At 49.6% G+C, this 25,064-nt stretch overlaps 1 protein-coding gene across 1 annotated transcript in view; it reads right to left on the bottom strand.

Moving 5' to 3' along the window:
• Positions 1-24,836, bottom strand: part of LOC141166937 (uncharacterized) — a 182,840-nt gene extending 158,004 nt beyond the window's left edge. Inside the window, exon 1 of the mRNA XM_073654159.1 lies at positions 24,755-24,836. The gene's annotated coding sequence lies outside the window, so the exon portion shown is untranslated. The remainder of the gene's footprint in view (positions 1-24,754) is intronic.
• Positions 24,837-25,064: the final 228 nt, after the last annotated feature.

Here is a 25,064-nt window from a genome sequence, read left to right as displayed (position 1 = left end):
CGGTTTCTAACTGTTTGTGCAGACACATGCACATTTGTGGCCTGCTGTAGGTCATTTTGCAGGGCTCTTGCAGTGCTCCTGACGCGCCCCCTGGGCCGTGGGGTACTCGGTGCGGGGCCGGTCATTGCTAGGGGAGATGTCACAGTGGCGGTGACCCGGTCCGTGACCCAGGACGGTCAGTAAAAAGGGGATTTTATAGTTTTTATGTACAAAGTTCGTGACGCCACCTGTGGTATGCGGCTAAAGGGAGCCGCCGTTGCGGAGCAGGTCCTCTGGAGCTGATGTTAGTGCAGCAAAGCTGGTGTGGCTCTCCACAGGTAGAGCTTAGCTCCAGGGCAGTGTAGATGTTATAGGTGATGCTGGGCGTTGTAGTGCAGGGGTTGATGGCTCAGCAATAATCAGTCCACAACTTAATGGCGGTTTCCTCTTATCTTTACTGGCGGTGATTAGGCAAACCGGGACTAGGGTACTGGCTAGAAGTGGAAGTCCGGGCAGCCTGGAAGCAAGTAAGGAATCCACCTCGCCAGGTGAAGTTGGAGGCCTTCCCTTTCCACTAATCTCTTTGGCCCTGCTGCTTGTAGCTGTGCAGTGACTCTCATCCCTGAGTGCAACGTCTTTGTGCTCACCCGTATGGCAGGCAGCTCGGGCCTTGCTGATGCGTCGCTCCCACGTGGCGGTGCTGGGCCCTGCGGTGCTGCTGAGCCTCTGGGTGTCTGATGGGGCCAGGAGACCTGCACTCTTCTGCCCTCCGGTGTCTGCTGCTGGGCCTTCAGTGCCCCACAGCCTCGGACTCCCGTGTCAGGTTCCTCTGTGTTGGTTCCTTCTGGGGTGAACTGCCGCGCAGCTCCACTCCCCAGCTCCTCTCTCGTCGATGTCCTCACTTCAACTCCTCACACTAAGTCTAACTAACCCTGCCCCCAGATCCCAGTTGCTAAGGGGAGGTGCTCCCCTTGCTGGTCTGAAGCCAGGATAGTGTTGCATGTTAGTATACCTGACTAGGGGACCCCTAATTGCTTCCAGGCATGGCATCACCTCTTGTGAGGGAGGCAATGCCACTGTGGCAACCGGACCCCTGGGGTGCCACATTCCCCCCTAGTTAACTTCAGTACTCCCTGACTGAGGATACCTTTTTAAAATTAACAAATAACAATTCACATTACAAACAGGTTACAAAGTCAAAAATTACAAAAACCCAACAAAAATTGAAAGCAGTCACTGCGGCGCTTAGTCTTTACACCACAATCCGGGGATTGTCTTTTTCCGGATAACTGAAATTTGGCTGTTGGGAAAAGCATCAACCCACTTTGTGCATCGTCCCTGGGAGTGGCTTCATGGTACTCTTTCATTGGGCCTGGTCTTCAGCCACGCCTGCGGTTTATTTTCTAGGCCGATTAGTAATTATTTTCAATATTGTCCTGACCACACCTAGTCCTGTGGCCCAATTGTCCATAAATTTAACAAATATAGTTTTCCAAGACTATTTAACGGGTATAACTATTTACAACATACCCTTTAATTCTCTTATACTTTAGTTCCTCCAGCGGGCAGGAAGATGACCATTTGTACTCTGGGTCGAGCTACGTAGTACATTTGTTGTCGCTATCCTACCCTGGTCCCTATTGTCTACCCCTGATGTGGTGGGTTCACTATCCTCTTCATTTCTCTTGGACCTACTCCGTATTGGTATACCGGACTGCCTTCTCCGGACTCCTAAACCCACCATGGGACTGACAGATTCACTGCTAGCAGAGGGTAGACTCTCCTGATCTGCTGCTGATGAAACATCTGTCTCTGGGGTCGGCTGGTCTTCCAGATGTTCTGGAGCCTCTGCAGTTTCCGGTGAGGCCGCTTGGAGAAAGGTCAGGACCGGTACCACAATCGCTTCGTTCTCCTGCGTCGAAGACCGGGAAAATTCTCCAAGGACTGTCGGAACCGTTTCCTCCACTTTTTCTGTGGGCCGAGGGCTGTCTTGATCTTCTTCTGTGTGTTTCAACTGTTCAGGACATATCTTCAAGTGGTCTCTTGAGACTGCCGCTGAAGTTTCCCCTCCATCTTTGCTGATGAGGCACACTTTGGTGTTGTCGTAATTCGAGGGTAGGATGGTGTATGGCTCAATCTCCCACTGGTCATCTAACTTGTGGACTCGTCTTTTCCTCTTAAGTACCTGTTCTCCAGGTGATAAGGGAACGGCAGGTGCGTGCTGATTATAAGTTTTCTCTTGCTTCTGTCTCGCCTGGGACAAACTTTTCTCAGCACACTCTTGCACCTTGTGGTATTGTTGCTGCCGCTCTGTATCCCAATCTGCATCTGGTGATGTCGTCTCTGGCGTTAAGACTCCCATGTCTAAGTCGATGGGTAGCTTACCACGTCTTGCTCTCATCAGATAAGCGGGTGTACAGTTGGTGGAGTTCACCGGGATGTGGTTATATAGGTCCACCAAATCGTCCACCAAATCTGGTAACCTCTCTGGCCACAGGCTACGTTCTTCAAGGGGCAATGTCTTCAACAGGTCTATTACCACCTGGTTCATCTTCTCACACAACCCGTTGGTCTGGGGATGATACGGCGTCGTCCTTATTTTCTTGAAGCCGTACAAGTTACAGAATTCCTGGAACACCTCTGCTTCAAAGGCTGGACCTTGGTCGGTAAGCACCCATTCAGGGTAACCGTGCGGGCGACAAAAGTGCTGTTGGAACGCTTTGGCGGCCGTCTGAGCCGTCTGGTCTTTCACTGGCACTACTACCAAGAACCGGTAGTAGTGGTCTACTATGGTGAGAGCGTAGACATAGCTTGGAGCTAGCTTCACGTGGTCCAAGGCTACCAGTTCAAGTGGTTGTTTGGTGATTATGGGCTGCAGGAGAGCCCTCTGGCTGTCTCGGTCTTTCCGTCTCAGGTTGCATGGACCACATTCTCGACACCATCTCTCGATTGCTTTCCTCATGCCAACCCAGTAGAATCGCTCACGTAGCAGGACTTCCAACTTCTTCCACCCGAAGTGTCCTGCTCCATCGTGGTACGCTTCTAAGACCATTGGCGCATCCCGCCTCGGGACTACCACCTGCCAGACCAGTTCGTGTGTCCAGGAGTTGATACTTCTTTGACACAACTTTCCCTCGTAGATGAACAGCTTGCCCTTCTCCTTCCACAACTGTTGGGTCTCCTGTGGAGCATCTGGACAAGGGTGCGAGTCCGCCTGTGTCAGCAACTCCTTTACCAGGCGGATCGCCTGGTCGCTATCTTGCCTTTCTGCCCATCCATCGTGGGGCAATGGGTTGAACGTGGCCTCTCTGTTGGCGGAGCGCTTGTCCCTTACACAGTGGGAGCACTGGGTCACCCCGTGACGATGGAAAGCAGGTAGCTCTATCTCCTCCAGCTCTTCCGGGTCTTCTCCCCCATCTGGCAAGTTGGGCATCCTGGACAGTGCATCAGCATTTTCATTTTTATGCCCCTCCCGACACTTTATGGTAAACTCGTATTTAGACAGTCGGGCCATCCATCGTTGTTCTAGGGCACCAAGCTTTGCAGTCTCCAGGTGCGTCAGCGGGTTGTTATCTGTGAAGACTGTAAATCTGGAGGAGGCGAGGTAGTGTTTGAAGCGCTCTGTTACAGCCCAGACAATGGCGAGAAACTCCAACTTGAAGGAACTGTAGTTGTCGGGGTTCCTTTCCGTAAGGCGGAGCTTCCTGCAGGCGTAGGCAATCACTCTCTCTCTGCCTTGCTGTACCTGGGACAACACCGCTCCCAATCCCGTTGCTGGCATCTGAATGAAGTATAAAGGGTTGGCCATAGTCGGGGTATGCCAGGACTTCATCTCCGGTGAGAGCCATTTTCAGTCGGGTGAAGGATTCGTCTTCTGGTTTATCCCATTTGAACAGAGGTTTCTGGTTTTTGGCTTTCTTGGACTGGCCCACGAGAACGTCCTGCATTGGTGCCGCTATCTTGGTGAAACCCTGGATAAATGTCCTGTAGTAGCCTACCAGCCAGAGGAACTGCCGCACTTCCTTAATAGTGGAGGGTCTTGGCCAGTCTTTGATCACGGTGACTTTTTCTGGGTCTGGTGCTACACCTTCGGCACTTACCACATGACCTAGGTATTGCACCTTGGGCTTCAGCAGGTGGCACTTGGACGGCTTTACCTTCAGGCCAAAACCAGATAGGGCTTTGAAAACCTCGGCCAGGTGCTCCAGGTGGTCTTCATATGTCTTTGAGTAGACAATTACATCATCTAGGTACAGCAGGACAGTTTCAAAGTTTTTGTGTCCTAGGCAGCACTCCATTAACAGCTGGAAGGTCCCTGGGGCATTGCAGAGCCCAAATGGCATGCAGTTGAACTCGCTGAGGCCCATTGGTGTTGTAAACGTGGTCTTTTCTCTGTCCGCCTCTGCCAGAGGCACCTGCCAATACCCACTGGTGAGATCCAAAGTGGAGAAATATTTAGCGGATCTTAGTGCAGCCAATGATTCCTCAATTCTGGGTAATGGGTAGGCGTCCTTATGTGTAATGCGGTTAATCTGTCTGTAATCAACACACATCCTCATTGTATCATCCTTCTTTCTAACGAGAACTAATGGAGCTGCCCAGGGGCTACAACTATCTCTGATCACCCCAGCCTCCTTCATCTCCCGTAACATTCCTTTGGCACATTGATAGTAAGCTGGGGGTACAGGCCGGTACCTCTCTTTAATGGGCGGAGGATCTCCCGTGGGGATATGATGTTGGACCCCTTTTACCTGCCCAAAGTCTAGTGGGTGTTTGCTGAAGACTCGTTCATACTCTTGGACCACCCGGTATACTCCATGCTTTTGGTGCAGAGGGGTGGAGTCAGTGCCCACTTGTAGCTTCTGACACCAATCATCCATCTGCCCCTTGGAGCCATTATCCTCCGCCGGTTTGGATAGAGCCAAGGGTTCCACTGTCTTTATTGCGTTGTTACTGACAGTGAATAGCTTAGAAAGGGTAGCATACTGGGGTAAATGGACCTCTTTCTCCCCATAATTCAAGATGCGTATCGGTACTCTCCCCTTGCGGACATCAACTACCCCCCTGGCTGTCAAGATGGTGGGCCTACTGTCAGAGTACACGGGTTCCACCAGGGCCTGATAATCTTGACCCCTGAGACCTATTGCTGCCCGACACCATATTAACATTTCACTCCTAGGTGTTAGAACCTTGCTGTTAGGTTTTTTTTCCTTTGCTGGTCACATGACCTTGTTGGCCTATTTAGTCCTGCTCCGCCCTTCTGGCTTTGCTGGACTTCATTGTATATCTACTTTCTAGCTAGCCTGTGCTCTGTATCTAACTCTGTTAGTTTGCTTGGTCTACGGACCTCTATGTTCTATCTATTTTGTTTGTTCGTCTGTCTGCTACTATTTCTGTTAGGAGGTGTCCCATATTCCTCCCAGTCCTTAGTACTTGTAGGGATTCCCTCCCCACATCTATAGGTCTTCGTACAGACTAGATTAGGACTTTAGCAGGTCTGATCGCAGGATCAGGTTCCCTGTTACATCGTAGGGATTCAGCTGAGTCTCATAGTAGGGACAGATCTCCTCTCTTTCCTTAGCTTTGGTAGCAGAACATAACAGTAAGTCCAGCCAGCTAATTCTCTAAGGAAAGATTTTTCTGTTCCATCATGGTGTCGGTTCAGGATTTGGCTCATCGCCTGCAGGGACTCTCTCTGGAGGTGGCCGAGCTCCGTCAGCACGTGAGTAACTGTCCTGGAGCACATTTCTTGGAGCCTAAGGTATGTTTGCCGGATTTGTTTTTTGGTGAACACCGAGAATTTTTTTCATTTAAAAATGCTTGCTTATTGTATTTTCGTTTGAGACCTAAGTCCTCTGGGGATGAATCCCAGCGCGTAGGGTTCATAATGTCACTTTTGCGCAAAGAGCCTCAGGAGTGGGCCTTTTCTTTGCAACCTAGTGATTCATGCTTCAGATCAGTGGATAGTTTTTTTTCTGCTTTGGGACTATTATATGATGATCCTGACCGTGTCGCATCAGCTGAGACTGAGTTGAGACGTCTAAAACAAGGATCGGGTAATGTGGAAAAATATTGTACACATTTTCGTCGTTGGTCCACTCAAACAGGGTGGAACGATTCTGCTCTGAAAAGTCTATTTCTTGCTGGGCTCAGTGAAAGGGTTAAAGACCTGCTAATTGCTTATCCTACACCTGAAGATTTGCAACAGGCTATGCAATTAGCTATACGGGTGGATAGAAGACTGCGTGCTAGGGTTAATGAGAGCAAATCCTCTGCTATGTCAGTTTCTGGTTATGATAATGTGTGTACTAACAGTGGTGAACCGATGGAGATTGGATCGGTGGCACCTCGCTCTCAAGAAAAAGACCGTCGTTTTTCGCAAGGCTTGTGTTTCTACTGCGGAAAATCTGGTCATTTGATTAAAGGCTGTGAGCTTCGTATGAAGAAAGAAAAAAAAATGGTCAGTCACGCCCGTATTGCCTGTTTAAATTCCAAGGGTATATTTTTAGCTGCTTCCACGATTGCTCAGGAAAAATTAATGGAATTTCGGGTGTTTGTTGATTGCGGGTCTACACTGAATGTAATTGATGGGGGATTCGTGGAAAAACTCAATTTAAAACCTGAGCCTTTGTCATCCCCCATTGCTGTGGTTTCTGTGGATGGCTCCCCTTTGAAGAATATTACTCTCAAGGTCAGTGAATTTCCTCTCACTATTAATGGTGTTCACCATGAGAAATTGGATTTGGTAGTGTTGAATAACTTGCCTTCTCCAGTAATATTGGGTTTGCCCTGGTTAAAATTTCACAATCCTGTACTGGATTGGTCTACCAGTGAAATTAAATCCTGGAGCCATAAATGTTATGACAAGTGTTGTAACGGGCGTATTGCAGCTGTGGATAGGGGGGAATTGCCTGTTCCTATTCAGGATTTTTGGAGAGTTTTTTCTGAGAAGGAATCGCAGGTTTTGCCTCCCCATAGAGACTATGATTGTTCTATTGAATTTGTCCCTGGAGCGACTCTTCCTAAGAGTCGTTTATTTAACCTTACTATTCCTGAGAGGAAGGCTTTGGAGGAATACATACAGACAAGCTTGGCCGCCGGTCACATTAGGCCCTCTAAGTCTCCTGTGGCGGTTGGATTTTTTTTTGTAAAAAAAAAGGACGGCGGTTTACGTCCTTGTCTGGATTTTCGTGAGATTAACAAAATTACGGTACGCAATCCTTACCCACTGCCATTGATTCCTGATCTGTTTAACCAGTTATTGGGGGCCAAGTGGTTCTCTAAAATTGACCTTAAGGGGGCATACAATCTGTTGCGCATGAAGGAGGGTGATGAATGGAAGACTGCTTTTAACACTCCTGTGGGTCATTTTGAGAATCTGGTTATGCCTTTTGGTCTCACTAATGCTCCTGCATTTTTTCAGAATCTGATTAATGACATCCTTAGACCTTTGATCGGTAAAAATGTGGTTGTGTATTTGGATGACATTTTGATTTATTCGCCAGATCTGGAGTCTCATTGGCGGAGCGTGCGTGAGGTATTACAGTTATTAATGGACAATTCGCTTTTTGCTAAGCTGGAGAAATGTGAGTTCGCTGTACAGAGAATTAGTTTTTTGGGCTACATTATCTCCAGCAAAGGTTTTGAGATGGATCCGGTTAAGGTTCAGGCTGTGCAGGAATGGCCTAGGCCTATTGGTTTGAAATCGATACAGAGGTTTTTGGGTTTCGCCAATTACTATAGAAAGTTCATAAAAAATTTTTCTAGTATTGTCAAACCTCTGACTGATCTCACCAGGAAAGGTGCTGATGCGGTTCAGTGGTCTTCTGAGGCCATTGAAGCTTTTGTGTATCTCAAGGAGAGGTTCACCTCTGCTCCCATCCTTATGCAGCCTGATGTTACTAGGCCGTTTTTGGTTGAGGTTGATGCTTCCTCTGTGGGGGTTGGCGCAGTATTGTCTCAGGATAACGGGGATGGATTACATCCCTGTGCCTTTTTTTCAAAAAATTTTTCGGAGACTGAATTGAATTACGATATTGGTAATCGGGAATTATTGGCTATTAAACTCGCATTTGAACACTGGCGCCACTTCTTGGAAGGTGCGGAATTTCCCGTTCAGGTTCTTACGGATCATAAAAATCTGATATATCTTGATGCTGCCAAGCGCCTGAATGCCCGTCAGGCTAGGTGGGCACTGTTTTTCTCGCGGTTTAATTTCTCCGTTACTTACATCCCTGGTACTAAGAATGTTAAGGCGGATGCCTTGTGTCGCAGTTTTTCTCCCATAGTCGGTGCTGAGAAAGAGGAAAACATTTTACAAGAAGGTGTTGTGATAGCTGCTTTAGACTCCGTTTTGGAAGATGAGATTCTTAAAGCTCAGGAGAATGCCCCATCTAACACTCCTCATGGGAGGTTGTTTGTGCCTGAGACCTTTAGGAGAGATTTGTTTGTTGAGTGTCACGAATCTCGGTTGGCAGGTCATCCCGGAATCTCTGAGACCAAGAGACTGGTGGGTCGCAGTTTTTGGTGGCCTGGATGGCAGAAGGAAGTCATTAAGTGGGTGCGCCAATGTACTATATGTGCTAGATCTAAGTCCTCACATACTCCTGCTGCGGGGTTGCTTTGTCCTTTGGAGGTCCCCAGTGCTCCTTGGACACATTTGGCTATGGACTTTATAACTGACCTTCCCCCCTCTGAGGGTTTTACTGTCATCTGGGTGGTCGTGGACCGCTTTAGCAAGATGTGTCACTTGGTTCCCTTCGTCAAACTGCCCTGCGCTAAAACTCTCGCTAAGGCCTTTATCAAGGAAATTGTCAGACTTCATGGCATTCCTACTGACATTGTTTCTGATAGGGGTCCTCAGTTCGTGGCTCGTTTTTGGCGTGCCTTTTGTGACAGGTTGGGAATTCATTTGTCGTTTTCGTCCGGATATCATCCTGAATCTAATGGCCAGACAGAAAGGAAAAACCAGGATGTTGAGCAGTTCTTGCGTTGTTTTGTGGCAGACAATCAAGAGGGGTGGTCTGAGTTTCTGCCACTTGCCGAATTTGCTCTGAACAATCATACATCTTCTTCTGCTGGTTGTTCGCCTTTTTTTTGTTGTTCTGGGAGACATCCGTCGTTTGGGTCGTTCTCCAAGTTGGGATCTGCCGTGCCTGAGGAGGAGAATTTTTCCGGTGATTTGGAAAGAGTTTGGACGGATGTGCGTGGTAATCTTCAGGAGGCCAACAGAAAATCTAAAGACTACTTTGATAGGAAACGACAGGAGGTTTTGTTCGCTGTTGGTGACATGGTTTGGTTGTCCTCTAGGAATCTGCGGTTGAGGATTCCTTCTAAGAAATTGGGTCCCAAGTTTGTAGGGCCCTTTAAGGTGCTTCAGGTTGTCAACCAATCTGCTGTTAGGTTGGAGGTTCCTACCTCCTGGAGAATTAATCCGGTCTTTCATGTCTCTCTGTTAAAAAAAGCTGTTGTGTCGGATGGTGACGCCTCTGCCTCTGTTCCTCCGGTGGTGGAGGACGGGGAATATGAAATTTCTCGCATCCTTGACTCTAGACGGTATAGAGGTAGTTTGCAGTATCTTGTGGCCTGGAAAGGTTTCGGACCCAAGGATAACTCTTGGGTGAGGTCAGATGATGTTTCCGCGTCCAGACTTATCAGAGCGTTTCACAGGAGATTTCCTGATAAGCCTGGTCCTAGGGGATCCGGAGGATCCTCTTAGAAGGGGGGGTACTGTTAGAACCTTGCTGTTAGGTTTTTTTTCCTTTGCTGGTCACATGACCTTGTTGGCCTATTTAGTCCTGCTCCGCCCTTCTGGCTTTGCTGGACTTCATTGTATATCTACTTTCTAGCTAGCCTGTGCTCTGTATCTAACTCTGTTAGTTTGCTTGGTCTACGGACCTCTATGTTCTATCTATTTTGTTTGTTCGTCTGTCTGCTACTATTTCTGTTAGGAGGTGTCCCATATTCCTCCCAGTCCTTAGTACTTGTAGGGATTCCCTCCCCACATCTATAGGTCTTCCTACAGACTAGATTAGGACTTTAGCAGGTCTGATCGCAGGATCAGGTTCCCTGTTACATCGTAGGGATTCAGCTGAGTCTCATAGTAGGGACAGATCTCCTCTCTTTCCTTAGCTTTGGTAGCAGAACATAACACTAGGGGGCATTGCAATGGGGAATGGATCACTCATCCTGACACTGCCAACTTCTCCACCAGACAGCTCTACCTGTTGTCTTTTCATCAGGGCTCTGATTTCCCTCTGCAGAACTCGCTGTTGACTGGAACTGGCAGTCTCTGCGACCTGTTGCAACAAAACAATAATTTCTCCAAGACAATTTTCTATCACATTGGTGCCTAAGGTTATCATGGGATGACTTTCTCGGCGATCAATATCAACAATAATCATTCCTTGTGATGGCAATTCTACTTTGCCAACTTTTATGGTCACCTCTTTATACCCCACCTGAGGCAAGGGCTCACCATTGCTGGCATAGATACTAAGATGTTCATCTGGACGGCGGGTAATCTCTGAATCAGTCCAGTATTGTTTATAAAGGCTATATGGCAATCTGGTCACCTGGGACCCAGTGTCCAGCAACGTGTTCATTGGGATGCCATCAAGCACGACAGGTAGGACCGGTCGTCCTCCCATGTACTTGTCTCGCCAGCTTTGTGGGGCCGGTCATCTTACTCCTGGGGGTTGGCCCTCTGCCCCAGGGGTTGCTCGTTTAAATTACAGAACCTTGCGTAGTGCACCGACTTTTGACAGCGGCGGCAGATGGGTTGTCCGTCCTGTTCGTAGTGTGACGCCTCAATTCTCGAAAGAGCCCTTTTAGTTTTGAGTTTACCCTGGGTGTTGGGGGACTCGGTGTCGGGCCCTGTGATGGAGAGGTGGGATGCAGCCGTGGCCCAGGCCCGACCCGTGCTCAGGGCCGTCACATGAAAAGGAAGATGTTGTGGGCTCGTCTGGGTTGAGTGGCTTATTTAACGACTATGCCACCTGTGGTGCCTGGTGAAGGGCCACCAGCGCCGCTACAGTCCGCCGAGGCCTGGTGTCGTGGCGGCCAAAATTCTCACTGCTCCCCACAGGCGGAGCAAGGCCTCAGGGCAGGCAAACAGGATGGAGGGGGGGGAGTAGTAGTGCGGGGAGTACTGGCACCGCGTCGCATGGTATGGCGCATAATGAACAGTCCGGAGGCCATAGGGGTGAACTTCCAAGGCTTTACTCACTTAGAGATGACAGCGGGAAGGCGACACCCTGCTCCCCGCGGAGTCCTGCGGCCACCAGGGACGGGGGTCCGACTACCTCCGAGAAAGTCCAGTGTTCGGTAGCGACCCTACACCAGAGTGTTCCTGCACTACAGACTTCACCCTTTTCCGTCTGTGCGTGTGTAGATAGGCCGGGCCTCCCTCTGAGCTCCTCTCAGGACTAGGGCACGGGTGGCAATTCCTCTCCATCCGATGCCCGGTGGGATTCCCAGAGACCAAGATCAAAGATGGCTTTCTATTAAATATGAAATTTAAAGTGTAACTAACTTGTAAGTCCTCCACCCTCACCCACTAACTGGTTCCTACCACTTTGTGTTCCCCAGTCTCCCTGTAACCAGGGGAGCAACACCTAGTGCATACTAGCTCCCTCTGGTGGAGAAGTGTGGTGCTGGATGCAAAAGGTTAGGTCACAACTATCACACTGGCCTTACCTCAGAGGAGGAACACTACACTCCATTTCAGAAGTGCAGCATTCCTGTGGCGGTCGAACCTTCAGGGGCACCACAGTAGCGATCGCTGTTCCTCCCTCTGGTTGGTGGAATTCTTCTCTGTCGTCGCCACGGGACGTCATCTGGACTGGAAGCCAGCTGGATCTTTTCCTTTGGAGACACTTGCATGGCCTGCACGGTTTTGGTTAACGCAGCGACACTTTTGGTCAGCTCCTGGACCTGAAGGCGCAGGTCTGCAGATGGATCATTATCTCTAGGGTCTGCGCGGCAGCTTCCACAGGTGCTGGGGAAAAGGACGCCACCTCCCGGTGGTATGTGATAGCGGGGCGCCGGAGGGATGCAGTGCCACTTGGGATTGATTCTCGCAGCACCCGGATGGCTCTGTCTTTAAATTGTACAAAGTCCAGATCAGGGTTTTGCAGAGCCATAATGCGCAGCTGTGTCCTGTGAGCGCTGGACAGGAGCCCCTCAATAAACTGCTCAGTTAGCAATCTGTCCTCATCTCGCACTCTGTCGGGGTCTACCTGTTTGATGGCCCACCGCGCCTCCTGCAGGTTTAGAGCATAGTCCCGTACACTGTCCTGCATCCTTTGTTTGCACCCGTAGAACTTCATCTTAATTTCTGCTGCGGTGCGGGTGTCAAAGGTATCCTTCAATCGGGCCAGTATTTCTTTTACAGTGCCTTTGTCTCTGCCCGGCCAGGACTTCACCTCTCTCTGGGCTGCACCGTTTAGCTGGCCTATGAGGATGCTGACTTTCTGCTCCTCAGACAGGGGGTACACTTTAAACAAACTGCGCAGTCTCTTCTCAAAGCCGTTCAGGGTGTGCGACTCCCCTGAGTACTGGGGCAACCACGCCGCCCCCGGTATGTACGGCATTGATAAAGGCATTACAGCGGCGGCGGCCGCGCCAGCGGCTGAATCCTTCCCCCGGTTGGGCATCTTCCTCCCCCCTAGTGAACCTCAGCCAGGTCCTGGGCGTCTGCTGACGTACCAGTATGCTGCTCTGCAGGCGGAGGGATTTCTTACCCGGCGGTTCCGGATCGGGCCTCTTGCTTTTCCTCGGTGGGCGGCCAACCACGTGATAACACCGTTTAGTAAAGTCTATGGGACTCAGGACCTGGTTATACCGGGCTTCGTGAATCCTGTTTGTGACGCCAAGTTGACGTGCCCCCTGGGCCGTGGGGTACTCGGTGCCAGGCCGGTCGCTGCTAAGAGAGATGTCACAATGGCGGTGACCCGGTCCGTGACCCAGGACGGTCAGTAAAAAGGGGATTTTATAGTTTTTATGTACAAAGTTCGTGACGCCACCTGTGGTATGCGGCTAAAGGGAGCCGCCGCTGCGGAGCAGGTCCTCTGGAGCTGATGTTAGTGCAGCAAAGCTGGTCTGGCTCTCCACAGGTAGAGCTTAGCTCCAGGGCAGTGTAGATGTTATAGGTGATGCTGGGCGTTGTAGTGCAGGGGTTGATGGCGCAGCAATAATCAGTCCACAACTTAATGGCGGTTTCCTCTTATCTTTACTGGCGGTGATTAGGCAAACCCGGACTAGGGTACTGGCTAGAAGTGGAAGTCCGGGCAGCCTGGAAGCAAGTAAGGAACCACCTCGGCAGGTGAAGTTGAAGGCCTTCCCTTTCCACTAATCTCTTTGGCCCTGCTGCTTGTAGCTGTGCGGTGCCCTCATCCCTGAGTGCAACGTCTTTGTGCTCACCCGAATGGCAGGCAGCTCGGGCCTTGCTGATGCGTCGCTCCCACATGGCGGTGCTGGGCCCTGCGGTGCTGCTGAGCCTCCGGGCGTCTGATGGGGCCAGGAGACCTGCAGTCTCCTGCCCTCCGGTTTCTGCTGCTGGGCCTTCAGTGCCCCACAGCCTCGGACTCCGGTGTCCGGTTCCTCTGTGTTGGTTCCTTCTGGGGTGAACTGCCGCGCAGCTCCACTCCCCAGCTCCTCTCTCGTCGATGTCCTCACTTCAACTCCTCACACTAAGTCTAACTAACCCCGCCCCCAGATCCCAGTTGCTAAGGGGAGGTGCTCCCCTTGCTGGTCTGAAGCCAGGACAGTGTTGCATGTTAGTATACCTGACTAGGGGACCCCTGCTTGCTTCCAGGCATGGCATCACCACTTGTGAGGGAGGCAATGCCACTGTGGCAACCGGACCCCTGGGGTGCCACACTCCCCCTGTTCCTCCTTGCACAAAGGCGGAGGTAGCTGTCCTGCTGCTGGGTTGTTGCCCTCCTACGGCCTCCTCCATGTCTCCTGGTGTACTGGCCTGTCTCCTGGTAGCGCCTCCAGCCTCTGGACACTATGCTGACAGACACAGCAAACCTTCTAGCCACAGCTCGCATTGATGTGCCATCCTGGATGAGCTGCACTACCTGAGCAACTCCTGTGGGTTGTAGAGTCCGTCTCATGCTACTGTGGCACCCCAGGGGTCTGGTTGCCACAGTAATAGAAATATTATGTCTGAGAGCAAGTGGGAGGTTTCTCTGGTCAGGAGCCCTAAGCATGCAACACTGCCCGCCCAGACCTGGGAGGGGAGGAATCTGCCCTTATAAACTGGGTCTGGGGCGGGATTAGGGGAGTCAGAGCCTGGAGAGGGAAAGATACATCAGGAGCTCTGTAGGAACAGTAGCTGAAGACCAGGGGCTGGAGCTGAGCAGAGCTCGCCCTGGCTGAGGACACTACAACCGGACACCGGAGTTCGAGGCTGTGGGGACTGATATACACCCAGCAGCAGAAACCAGCCGGCAGGGGATTCCAGGTCCTCTGGCCATAGAAGCCCGGAGGCTCAGTCACAAGGAAGGGACCAGCGCCGCCATTCAGGAGCGGAGGCTAACAGAAGGCCCCAAGTCACCAGCCATACGGGTGAGCACCACACGGTATACTCAGGGACGTGGGCTACTTGTAACCGCTTACAGCAAGGTAGCCAGGAAAGAGTGCAGATAGACGGGGAGGCCTACAACTCCGCCTGGCCAGGGGAGATCCTGCTTGCTCACAGACTGACCAGGCCTCTACTGCTAACCAGTACTCCCGGGAGGGTCTGCTTTATAACACCAGTAAAGACCCTGAACTGCACTACACGTCTCTGTGCTTCTTTGCCGCACCAGCACTACCAGTGCTGGGACGCTCGTGCACCATCACTACCATCATCCACACTAACTGCCCTGAGGCTATACTCCTCCCGTGGGGAGTCATCCCATTCTAAGCTGCACACATAATACCAGCCTCAGCGGTCTGCCCTGCAGCGGCGGTCCCCACTGGCCGCAATCCACGGGTGGCGTAGTCGGACAATTATAGTAACAATAAGCCTGCCACTGGTTTGACCACCCTGAGCCACGGATCGGGTCGCCGCCACACTGAGACTACCACCCCTAGCATCCCACCAGAGGCCCTGTTCCGGGTTCCCCACGCGGCCAAGGGGGCGAGTCACTACCACGAGTGGGAAAGCACAACCAACATTCAAAAGTGACCAAAACATCAGCCAGAAAGCATTGGTACTGAGATGTGGTCTGTGGTCCCCACCTGCAGAACCACTCCTTTATTGAGGGTGTCTTGATAATTGCCAATAATTTCCATCTATTGTCTATTCCATTTGCACAACAGCATGTGAAATTGATTGTCAATCAGTGTTGCTTCCTAAGTGGACAGTTTGATTTCACAGAAGTTTGATTTACTTGGAGTTATATTCTGTTATTTAAGTGTTCCCTTTATTTTTTTGAGCAGTGTACATGCATAAATAGAGACAAAAGGACAGTGAAAAAATGCTGAAAAACTGACAAAGAAAGCATCAAAAAATGCAGCAAAACCTGCGTTTTTGACGCCGCTCATTTCCTGCCAGAGATTAGGTTTTGCTGCAGATTTGTGACACTGAAAAACCCAATATATGTGAACATAGCCATAGGGAGCAGGTGGTTTAAAAATTGATCGTTCACACTATGCAATCAGTGGAATAATGAATCTCTGCTGTTTACTCACAATCCATGCAGGGAAAATGAACATTTAAAAAGGTTGTCCTGTCAAGAAAGGCCAAGGAACCCTATAGGGCGTACAGGCCACATGACAAGACAGGAGGGTGGAGTAAAGGGGTTAAAAGTTTTGAAGAAAGGATTAGGAGTAGTGTGGGGAGTTTTGATTGGTAGGGGGAAGGTGGGGGCAGGAGCAAGAGGAGATATAAGGAAGTGCAGAGGGCAGTTACCTCCTCTTGCTTCCTGGATCGCAGCTGGACACAGACAGGACACTGCAGTGGAGCCATGGCAGATCTTGCAGCCTTGCTGGACCAAGCGCGGGCTGTTTCAGCGATCCATGGGGCAAACCTGGTGCAGCAGCAGCTGCAGATGGCTTAAGCCCCCTCGTCGGCTGCAGAAGAAGCTTCAGGGAGGCCTGCAGCGCGCACTCGGCAGTCATGGCCGCCAGAGCGTTACTCACTAACAGGTGAGATTCGGAGCAGGAGACGCTCCAGGAGCCCCCTCGGGGACCCTCTGGGGCTGGGGGAGCAGCGTGTGCCTGCAGCTCCTTCTCCGGTCCCCAATGGAATCCTCGCCGGAGCCGCGGCTACCGGAAATGGGCACGCCAGCGCGGCAGTGACCCCCGGTGACGAGCCGGTCGTGGGTTGTACCCGGCAAAACGGCAGGACTGCGGAGCCCTCCAGCAGTCGGCGAATGAGAGCGGGACCAACCTCCGGTATACGGCGGGGGAGAAGTTCCGGTCTGTAGCGGTGGCCCCAGTGTCATGCCGGGGGCAGCGGCATGGGTGGCTTCCAGAGGTTCAGGAGCGGGATCTGAACAGTCAAGGAACGTATCACAGGATGCGGTTGGTGTGGGCCTGCAGGGAGGTGGCTTGGTGGTATCACAGGAAAAGTAATATTGAGAAAGAAAAGGAAAAAGAGGATAAGGTGGTTCGCTTGGATGATAGGTCCAGGAGTGAGGTGTATGTCTGTTTTGAGGGCCCTTTGGGGGCACTTTTAAAAAAAGAGGTGCGAGAAAAAATTTGGAAAGGGGAGTATGTGGAAATTTTTTCATTGCTCCCGTTAGAAAAGTTTAACCTTGATAAGGTTAAACCTAGTGATTCGAAGAAAGAAGAGGAGGAAGAAAAACGTAGGTACCGGTTAATTCCAAGGACATTTGCAAATTGGCTACAGGCCTTTGCAATTTTAGCAAGTGTTATTGGGGAAAAGGAGCCGGAGCATTGCTCAGCTCTTTTCAGTTATATGGATGCAATAGGTGAGGCGGATAGTGTTTATGGGGGTTTGGCGTGGCTCAGATATGATGAGCACTTTAGACAAAGGAAGGCTATGAGAAAGGGCATGCGTTGGAATCACAAGGATTTTTCTTTATGGATGTGTTTAATGACAGCTCCCACGTTTCAGCCCTTTCGGGCTGGTACCAGAGGTTTGGGATCAGCCAGTTGATCTTCGGTGTCTCAAAAAAAGGTTTTTGTTGGCAGTACAATGAGGGGCAATGTAAGTTTGGAGGCACATGCAAGTTTAAGCACTAGTGTTCCAGATGCGGGGGGGAGTCACGGGCTCAGTAAGTGCATAAAAAGGGCAAAAGGCAAAGCAGGTGTGGGTTCTGGAAAGAGGGAGGACTCCGGTGAAGGTCGGAGCGATACTTCCGTTTTTAAATAGATACCCAGATACGGAGGCGGCCAGGTTAATTGAGCTGGGCTTTTCTCTGGGTTTCAGGATACCATTTGATCCTGGAGCACCAAAATTTAGGCCGGAAAATTTGAAATCGGCAAGAGAACACCCTGAGGTGGTGATGGAAAAGCTAAATAATGAAGTGGCTTTGGGGCGCATGGCGGGACCGTTTCTGGATCCGCCTTGGCCAGAATTGAGAATTTCCCCTTTTGGTGTTGCACCCAAGCGGGAACCAAATACTTTTCGGCTTATCCATCATTTATCTTATCCAGAAGGGGAATCAGTGAATGATGGCATCCCGGTAGAGTTATCATCAGTGTCTTATGTTTCATTTGATAAGGCATTAGAGTTGGTAAGGGCAGCAGGGCAGGGTGCGTTTATGAAAAAATCAGATATTGAGGCGGCGTTTCGCCTGCTTCCAGTGCATCCAGACAGTCTTCATCTGTTAGGCTGCATGTGGGATGGAAAAATTTTTGTAGATCGTTGTTTGCCCATGGGCTGCTCCATATCTTGTTCGTATTTTGAGGCTTTTAGTTTATTTGTTGAATGGGTGGTTCGGGATGTGTCGGGGGTCTCTTCAATAATTCACTACCTCGATGATTTCTTTTGTGTTGGGTATTCTGGCTTGTTAATGTGTTCAGTTTTATTGGTAACGTTAAAGACGGTGGCGGTATTGTTTAGGATCCCATTAGCCGCAAATTGACAGTGAGGCAATGGAGTGTAGGCTTCCTGAAGGAAAGTTGGTGGATTTGCGGTTGGTGGTAGCGGCGGTGTGTCGGGCCAAGAAAGTAAGGTTGAAGGTAGTACAGTCATTGTTGGGTAAGCTTAATTTTGCTTGCCGGATAATGCTGATGGGCAGGGTGTTTTCCAGGCGTTTGTCGGCAGCGTTGGCAGGAAAATCGTCGCCGCATCATTTTGTTCCCATTACTCAGGAGATCAAGGCGGATCTGGCGGTTTGGGACTCCTTTCTGGCGTCATATAATGGTCGCACGCTGTGGATGGTTAAAGTGGTGTCCAATGAGCACTTGCAGCTTTACACGGATGCTGATGGATCATTGGGTTTTGGAGCGTTTTTTCAGGGACATTGGTGCGTAGGTCCTTGGCCAGTGTCGTGGCAGGAAGCAGGTTTGGTAAAAAAATTGTTCTTCTTGGAATTATTCCCAATTGTAATGGCCCTGAAATTGTGGGGGGCCGAGTTTAGTGGAAAGAAGGTTTGTTTTTATTGTGATAACCTGTCGGTGGTTCATGCAATAAATTCTTTGTCGGCAAAATCTCCTCCTGTAGTGGCATTCCTACGTCACTTGGTGTTGCGATGTTTGGAAAGGAATGTGTGAATAGTGGCGAGGCATGTTCCGGGGGTATTGAATGAAGTGCCTCATGCATTGTCTCGTTTTCAGTTCAACAGGTTTCATCAGCTGGTGCCATGGGCAGACGAAGTGGGAGTGGAATGTCCCAGTATGTTGTGGAGTCTAGTCAAGGTGTAGTTTTCGATTTAATCAAGAATTTAGTGACGGAGGCTATGTGGAATCGGTATCAAAAAGTATGGCTAGAGTGGGAAGCTTTGATTGTGTGCATGGAGGTGGATGCTTCTAATAAGGATTTAATGATGTGTTTAGTGTTATCCTTTTTAGGACTAGATTTAGTTTCGGGTAGATCGGTCTCAACAGTGTCGCAGAGATTAGCGGCCTTGGCATTTCTGTTTAAGTTACAGGGTGTGAAGGATGTCACAAAGGACTTTTTAGTGAATCAGTCCATGAAGGGTTTTCGGAAAGGCGCAGTTAGTCGAGATAGGAGGCCAGCGTCTTTTGCGCTGCTGAACAAGTTGTTGGGTTGTGTGCAGTCTGTTTGTTATTCCCGTTATGAGATAGCGTTGTTTTCGGCGGCTTTTGTGTTAGCCTTTTTTGGTGCATTTCACATCAGCAAACTAGTTAGTCCTTCACGTATGGTGGCAGGGGGTTTGTGTTTGGGTGACGTTCGTGTGCTGGATGATAGGGTGGAATGTGTGTTGAGACATTCTAAGATGGATCAATATGGGAGAGGTAGGCTGGTGGTATTGTATGCTATTCCTGGTCATTTAGCCTGCCTGATTGCTGTAGTAAGGAATTTTATGGCTGTCCGAGAGGGATCGCCGGGTGTGTTCATATGACATGCGGATGGATTTGTGCTTTCTCGGTACCAATTTGTGTCAGTTTTTAAGCTTTGTTTAATGTTGATGAGTGAAAATCCGGAAGAGTATGGGTCTCATTCGTTCCACATTGGTGTGGCGACGGAGGCTTCTCGTTGGGGCCTAGGTGAAGATGTGGGTCAGCGTATAGGTCGTTGGGAAGCAGCACGTTTTCGCTTATATGTCGGCCCGAACCTTGTAGCTGTGTAAGGTTAAATTGGGGCTGTAGCTGTTTGTTATTATAGTGATATTTATGTCTGTTAATGGGGTGATTGTTTTGTTTTGTTATAGGTGCATGTTTGATTTGGATCCTTGGTCATTCTTACATGTTTTGGGATGATGTTCGCAAGGATGGTCGGCAGCTCGGGCAGGATCGGTCCACAGCGCTGATCAAGTGGCTGGGTATCCGCAGTATGACCTGGGGTAGAGTTTTTCCTGGAGGTGGTGTACAGTCATGGCCAAAAGTATTGAGAATGAGACAAATAGTAATTTTTCCAAAGTTTACTTCATTTTTTGTAATGGCAATTTGCATATACTCCTGAATGTCAAAGAGTGATCAGCTTAACAGCAATTACTGTACTTACAAAGTCAATATTTGCCCAGAAAATGAACTTTAACCCCCAAAACACATTTCAACATCATTGCAGTCCTGCCTTAAAAGGAGCAGCTAACATCGTTTTAGTGATTGATCCATTAACACAGGTGTGGGTGTTGATGAGGACAGGGCTGGCGATCAATCAGTCATGATTAAGTAAGAATGACATCACTGGACACTTTAAAAGGAGGCTGGTTCTTGGTATCATTGTTTCTCTTCAGTTAACCATGGTTATCTTTAAAGAAACACGTGCAGCCATCATTGCACTGCACAAAAATGGCCTAACAGGGAAGAGTATCGCAGCTACAAAGATTGCACCTCAGTCAACAATCTATCGCATCATCAAGAACTTCAAGGAGAGAGCTTCCATTGTTGTCAAAAAGGCTCCAGGGCGCCCAAGAAAGACCAGCAAGCACCAGGACCGTATCTTAAAACTGTTTCAGCTGCGGGATCGGACTACCAGCAGTGCCAAGCTTGCTCAGGAATTGCAGCAGGCTGGTGTGAGTGCTTCTGCACGCACTGTGAGGCGGAGACTCTTTGAGCAAGGGCTGGTTTCAAGGAGGGCAGCAAAGAAGCCACTTCTCTCCAGAAAAAACATCAGGGACCGACTGATATTCTGCAAAAGGTACAGGGAGTGGACTGCTGAGGACTGGGGCAAAGTAATTTTCTCTGATGAATCCCCTTTTCAATTGTTTGGGACATCTGGAAAACAGCTTATTCGGAGAAGAAGAGGTGAGCGCTACCACCAGTCTTGTCTCATGCCAACTGTAAAGCATCCTGAAACCATTCATGTGTGGGGTTGCTTCTCAGCCAAGGGAATCAGCTCACTCACAGTCTTGCCTAAAAACACAGCCATGAATAAAGAATGGTACCAGAATGTCCTCCAAGAGCAACTTCTCCCAACCGTCCAAGAGCAGTTTGGCGCCCAACAATGCCTTTTCCAGCATGATGGAGCACCTTGCCATAAAGAAAAGGTGATAACTAAATGGCTCATGGAACAAAACATAGAGATTTTGGGTCCATGGCCTGGAAACTCCCCAGATCTAAATCCCATTGAGAACTTGTGGTCAATCATCAAGAGACGGGTGGACAAACAAAATCCAACAAATTCTGGCAAAATGCAAGCATTGATTATGCAAGAATGGACTGCTATCAGTCAGGATTTGGTCCAAAAGTTGATTGAGAGCATGCCGGGGAGAATTACAGAGGTCTTGAAGAAGAAGGGGCAACACTGCAAATATTGACTTGCTGCATTAACTCATTCTAACTGTCAATATAACCTATTGGTACTCTTAATATGATTGCAATTATATTTCTGTATGTGATATAGACATCAGACAAACACTAATAAAAACCAGAGGCCAGCAGATCATGTGAAAATATAATTTTGGTGTCATTCTCAAAACTTTTGGCCATGACTGTACTATTGCAGGGTGGATCAACCGCCCAATGTACTGGTGTTATATGTTGGAGGAAATGACTTTGGGGTCAGATCATCACAGGAACTGATTAGAGATATTAAGTTCGATATGTTACGGTTGTGGTCAGCGTATCCAGGAATAGTTATTGTTTGGTCGGACATTGTTGCTCGGCTAAACTAGAGATACGCAAAATCCGTGGAGAGTATTAACAAGACAGGATTAAGCTTAACAAAATGGTGGCTCGTTTTGTGGCAAGGAATGGTGGGGTGGTGGTAAGGCATAAGGATTTGGAAGTGCCTTTCAGGGAGCACTTGAGATCAGACGGTGTGCATCTAAATTATATTGGGATGGATTTATGGTCTTTGGCCTTAAGAGAGGGTAATGAGCAAGCTTTAGGTATGTGGCGGGCCCAGGCCATGTAAGGTGTCATGTGTCCAGGGCTGTGGTGGGGATAGGTCTGTTTCAGAAGCTGGTATTAAAAATGTCCATTGTGGTGGGAAGTCACTATTTGAGTATAGTGGCTTCTGTTATATATATTATTATGATCAGTGTCAGACTGTGGTGTCTGGTGCGCACAAGAGGAATTGATCCTCAGGGCCCACCCTACAGCAATATGCAAATAACTGTTAGCCAATATCCCCGTTATAGTGGAGCGTCGACTGTAAATCACAGGCAGCTCCTGCACATCTACTGTGCACATACTATAACTGGGATGTAGAATTACGGTAGTTTGCACTATAGGGGTTCTTTGGTTAAAACAAGTTATCACCGATCCATGGGATCCACAGAATCAGCGATCACTGATCGTTTGGGTCTGAACATTGGAAAACGCACCTATCGGAAAAATGGGGAAGTTTTATCCCTGACAGGACACTTATCCCTATTTTAAAATGCAGAAGCAGGTGGGACATCTGACCGCAGCCTTATTCATTCTCTTTGGGGCTTCCAGAAAAAAAACAAGAAAAGCCACTGAGGGAATGAATGGATCAGTGGTCAAGTCGCCCATGAGCTCCAGACTAATGAGGATAAAAGCTCCACACTCTACCAATCGGTGCTTGTCCCAGCAGTCAGACCCCCACTAATCAATAATTTATCACTTATCATGTCAAGAGGTGATTACTTGTTTTCCCTGGAGAACCTCTGTGAGTGCATCTTGTTCCAAGTATTTAATCATTAATGGAAATAAAGAATCTTCTCCTAATTAATATCATAGAGAACAAATGACCACGATACACAACAAAATCCACTATACCAACACCAATAGTACCACATACAAGGGAGAAATACTGCCACACCATGACCAGACCACATATTACCACCACATAGTGACCGAATAATACTACATACAAGGGAGAAATACCACCACACCATGACCAGACCACATATTACCACCACATAGTAACTGAATAATACTACATACAAGGGAGAAATACCACCACACCATGACCAGACCACATATTACCACCACATAGTGACTGAATAATGCCACATACAAGGGAGAAATACCACCACACCATGACCAGACCACATATTACCACCACATAGTGACTTAATAATATCACATACAAGGGAGAAATACCACCACACCATGACCAGACCACATATTACCACAACATAGTGACCGAATAATACCACATACAAGGGAGAAATACCACCACACCGTGACCAGACCAGATATTAACAGCATATAGCGTCCAAATAATTCCCCTTTATTTCTCTCCCCCGCCTCCATCATTGCTCTCCCCCATCCCCATCATTGCTCTCCCCCCTCCTCCTCCATCATTGCTCCCTCAAACTCCCCATCATTGCTCTCCCCCACCTTCTCCATCATTGCTCTCCCCCACCTTCTCCAACATTGTCATATCTCCCCCACCTTCTCCATGATTGTCATATCTCCCCCACCTCCTCTATCATTGTCAACTCTCTTCCATCATTGCCATATCTCCCCCACCTCCTCCATCATCATTGCTATATCTCCCCCACTTCCTCCTTCATCATCATTGCCATATCTCCGCTCACCACCTCCATCATTGCCATATCTCCCCCACCACCTCCTCCACCATTGCCATATCTCCCCCCACCACCTCCTCCATCATCATTGCCATATCTCCCCCTACCTCCTCTGTCATCATTACCATATCTCCCCCACTTGTTCCATCATCATTGCCATATCTCCCCCCACCTGTTCCATCATCATTGCCATATGTCCCCCACCTGCTCCATCATCATTGCCATATCTCCCCCACCTGCTCCATCATCATTGCCATATCTCCCCTACCTGCTTCATCATCATTGCCATCTCCCCCACCTCCTCCATCACCAGTGCCATATCTCCCCCACCTCCTCCATCACCAGTGCCATGTCATATATCCCCCCACCTCCTCCATCACCATGCCATGCATATCTCCCCCTACCCCCTCCATCAACATGCCATGTATATCTCCCCCCCACCTCCTCCATCATCATAACATGCATATCTCCCCCCACCTCCTCCATCACCATGCCATGCATATCTTCCCCCACCTCCTCCATCACCATGCCATGCATATCTCCCCCCACCTCCTCCATCACCATGCCATGCATATCTCCCGCACCTCCTCCATCACGATGCCATGCATATCTCCCCCCACCTTCTCCATCACCATGCCATGCATATCTCCCTCCCTCCCCCATTGCCATGTCTTCCCCCATCTCCTCCATTATCATTTCCATGCCATATCTCCCCTCGCACCCTCCATCACCATCGCCATATCTCTCTCCACCTCCTCCATCATCATTTCCATATCTCCCCCCACCTCCTCCATCACCATTGCCATATCTCCCCCCACCTCCTCCATCACCATGCCATATTCCCCCCACCTCCCTCACTGCCATGCCATATCTCCCCCCACCTCCTCCATCACCATTGCTCTCCCTCATCTCCCCCCTACCTCATCTCCCCCCTACCTCCTCCATCACCATTGCTCTCCCTCATCTCCCCCCCACCTCCTCCATCACCATTGCTCTCCCTCATCTCCCCCCCACCTCCTCCATCACCATTGCTCTCCCTCTTCTCCCCCCACCATCACCATTGCTCTCTCTTATCTCCCACCACATGACCATTGCTCTCTCTTATCTCCCCCCACCATCACCATTGCTCTCCCTCATCTCCCCCCACCATCACCATTGCTCAGCCTCTCCCCCCCCCTCCTCCATCGCCATTGCTGTCCCCATTTCCAGTCCAGTGTATTAGTTTAAAAAAAAACACTTACCTCTCAGCATGCTCCCCCGCAAGCATCGTCCTCTGTTTCCTGCCCAGCATCTTTCTCCCTGAACTAGGCTCGCGCTGCATGATGATGTCATCAAGCAGCACCAGCCTGTGTCAGGGAGGAAGCGCCGGGCAGGAAGCAGAGGTGAGGATGGATCCCTCCAGCTTCGCTGCCATTTTCCTCCTGACCCTCCGGACCCTTGCACCGGCGGCCATATTAACCAGGGGCCCCATGCGTCCTGCTCAGGGGCCCGCTGAGGACCCAGGCCCACCGGAGAATTCTCCGGTGTCCCGGTGCCCCAGTCCGACCCTGG

This window comes from Phyllobates terribilis, unplaced genomic scaffold (assembly GCF_046119375.1).
Source record: "Phyllobates terribilis strain yellow unplaced genomic scaffold, ASM4611937v1 Scaffold_11__3_contigs__length_659146591, whole genome shotgun sequence".
NCBI lineage: Eukaryota > Metazoa > Chordata > Amphibia > Anura > Dendrobatidae > Phyllobates > Phyllobates terribilis.
Note: the sequence above shows the minus strand (reverse complement) of the source record. Positions and strands in the feature narration are given on the sequence as shown.